Source organism: Quercus suber, unplaced genomic scaffold (genome assembly GCF_002906115.3).
Source record: "Quercus suber isolate HL8 unplaced genomic scaffold, Cork oak 2.0 scaffold_133, whole genome shotgun sequence".
Taxonomy (NCBI): Eukaryota; Viridiplantae; Streptophyta; class Magnoliopsida; order Fagales; family Fagaceae; genus Quercus; species Quercus suber.
The window spans coordinates 427,273-430,710 of NW_027069596.1; the positions used below are offsets into that span (position 1 = coordinate 427,273).

Genomic DNA, 3,438 nt, shown 5'->3' on the forward strand with positions numbered 1-3,438 from the left:
AATACATTTTAAAGATGGTATTTATATTTATTTGAATTATTTTAGTCAATTTTTTTATTTAAACTAATTTAATATATTTATTTATATTTTAAATAACTATAAAGTTAATTATGATGTCATCACTATTCAACCTTGGTTAGACCTTGATTTGACCTTAAAGACATTGAACCTTTTCTTTCTTCAGTTCTTTGAACAGTCTAAGTTTCAAAACCATGATATACTCAAAATCTGTGTTATTGAATGGAAATAGCAATGTTATTTGTTCACTTTATTCTATGATATTAGGAGGTTCTCATGAATTTAATAGTTTTTTTTATTTTCTTAATTTAATTAAAAAATTATATTTCTATTTTGTAGAATTTATTTTGAAGTTAGATCAAGAGCTCTATATTGAACATATTAAAGTCCAAGTGCGTTATCGATTACTATTAATTTATAATGATATTTTTATGATCAATAAGTTTATTTAATGCACTGTAGAGAATTAAAAATGTCTTTTATTAAATAATCTTTCTGTTTAAATAATATTATTTGATTATTGTAAATGAATCTTTTTGTTTATAAATATTGCTGTTTGTAGGTTCTTGAAGAGCTCAACCTCCCAATACAAGTGGAAAATTTGAATGGAAAACATTTGTTTTCCAATCTGAACTAAATGACAATAAACTCTATTATAGAATCTAGCAAAGCAATTTAAGCTTGATAAAATGACAAAAGTACGTATTTATTTAATATAGCAAAATTACTAATTTGGTATCTTACTTCTAAGACACAAATTTCCTCCAAACATGTTTGCAACAACTGCTGCAAATAGAGGCAGGTGTCAATTAAATAAGAAGACACCTAAGCAAGCACTTAAGCAACAAAAGTACGTATTTATTTAATATAGCAAAATTACTAATTTGGCATTTACTTCTAAAACACGGATTTCCTCCAAACATGTTTGCAGCAACTCCTGCAAATAGGGGCAAGTGTCAATTAAATAAGAAAACATCTAAGCAAGCACTTAAGCAATAGCATTTTAAGAGGATCGTTGTTAACCCTAACGTTAACAACGTTAGCCAAATAGTCTCACCCATAGCAACAGCCTCACACCTCTCTCTCATCTCCTCCACCTCTGTTTTCTCAACAAAATAGGTGAACTACAAAATACCTAAACAAAGGGCACAATGTACTTCCTCGGATCCCAAATGGCCGAAGGATACATCAGGTGCATACCTACAAACAAAAATGAAAATCATAAAAACCAAGAATCATAATTTTTTATAAAAAAAAAATCTATAAATAGCACATAATCTATGTCTATGCAGAGCAATTAACAAATATCTATCAATAGACAAAATTGACAAATGCCATTTTCAGGCAAAAATAACGGTTTTTTGCCCCATTTTCCAAACTAATTATGGAAATGTCCTTCTTTTGAAACTCAATTTATGATAAATCGAGTTTAAAAAAAAAATTCTGGAGCCTATAGCAGCGTTTTCAAGGACCTATAATGACGTTTTAAGGACCTATAGTGGCATTTTGTAACTCGACTTCCATGAAATCGAGTTATAGGCAATTTTTTTTACCTATAACTCAATTTCATAGAGGTCGAGTTACAAAACGCCACTATAGGTCTTAAAAACGTCACTATAAGCTTCTTAAAAACACTGCTATAAGACCTAATTCGATTTATCTCAAATCGAGTTTCAAAATATAGACATTTCCCTAATTAGTTTGGAAAATGGGGCAAAGAGCTGCTATTTTTGCCCAAAAAGGGCATTTGGCAAATTTTCCATCTATCAATGGTAAACCTACTTTTGAATATCATAATGTAGACTTCATAAACCGAGACCTTTCTTACAGGAATATACTAAAATCCGTTCTCAATGTGAATATCAGACATGAACACCAATCGTGACCAATTTCACATTAATTAAGTTTCTATTGAAGCAATTATTATCTAGACAATTAACATTCGTGACTGCGGCAGGTTCACAATCATATACGCGAATCCCTGTAACTCACTAAATTAACCAGTTAAGGTTCAATATACTTCATAAATACATTTTTTCCACTCTTCAAAGCAATACAACCAACTTATCTAATATAGCTTCTTACTTTCATTATAATGTGTAAATGACATTAGGCCCTAAAATACATCATGAAAAAGAGAATAATGTATCACTGTAAAAAAAACGTAAAAAGATAATGAGATTTGATGGTAAACAACATGAAATTTAAAGAAAGATGATTAAGCGACATTTTCAATATTTCTTTGCCAAATTACTTGTCCTTGGACACCACCACGCCAAACGGCAAATGATTACCCACAAATAATGATCAAAATTCGCATTCCAAGATGCAATTTGTATGGTTAGTAGTTCTTTGACCCAAAATAAAAAAGGGGGAGGGGGTCTTTTCTAGAATGGCAAAACTCATGTACAGATCACAGAATGTGCTCTCATATTCATAATTACAACTTATAACATAGCTGAATTTAATTGGTGAAGTAAAGTTGCAGTACCTAAGTTTGGATATGAAAACTAACTTAAGATACCTACTAAAGAAATTAGCAATTTCACTGTTATTTGTCTGTAAATGTTTCTCAGACTCAAATTGTGCATCATGCCCCTAAAGCACATCACCAATTTCATGACAAATTGACAAGCAAGCTGAGATAACTAGAAGTTTTTTTTTTTATTTTTTAGAAGTAATAACTAGAAGATTATCTACGTGCACCAATTCTTATCAACTCAAAGAAAATCTCCATTACTTATACTCAAGGAATGCTCAAGCATACATGTGAAGGCCCATAAATTTATAATTAAGCAAAAAATTAATTATCAGTTCATGTAAAATGGAACCTCACTGGGTAAAGCCTTTTTTCAGGACAAAGTGCAAAAAAACAAAGTAAAAAGATACTGCAATATACCTTCACTTCATCATATAGTTTCTCCCAAGCTAGCAACTTATCCAGCACCGTGGCATGAGTTTCATGCTCTTCGGAGTCAAAGTCATCCTTCCCATCATCAACATTAGGTAACCTCTAAATGACCAATTCCATGTAATCACACGCATCACTCTAGCAGAATGATCAATATGTCCTGTCAAGCAATTAGCAACAAAGTTTAGGTATGAATACCCAAAACATCAAGTAATCTAAAGATTACAGAAAAGCTGAANGAACATTCAGATTTAACATAACCATACCCTTGACACCTAAAACACTGAGCATCCAATGAATTGTTTGAAGATTGACCAACTTTTTCTCTAGGTTTTTCAAAGTTATTAACCTTAGTGGGATCATTCTTCCTAAAGTTTCTAGGTTCGGCAGTGTTTGTACCTCTTGTCTTTCTGTTGTTATTCCTAAGAAAATTTCTAAAGTTCTTACCAAGGTGTGCAATCTCTGTAGCAAAGAGCTCATCATCAAATCCACCAACCTCAACATCATCA

At 31.2% G+C, this 3,438-nt stretch overlaps 1 long non-coding RNA gene across 1 annotated transcript; it reads right to left on the reverse strand.

Annotated features, from left to right (window-relative positions):
- Positions 1-671: 671 nt before the first annotated feature.
- On the reverse strand, positions 672-3,116 carry LOC136068783 (uncharacterized). The gene is made up of 3 exons (XR_010630103.1): positions 2,918-3,116; positions 1,076-1,218; positions 672-955 (listed from the first exon to the last, which is right to left on the reverse strand). It is a non-coding gene; the product is annotated as an uncharacterized LOC136068783 (long non-coding RNA).
- Positions 3,117-3,438: the final 322 nt, after the last annotated feature.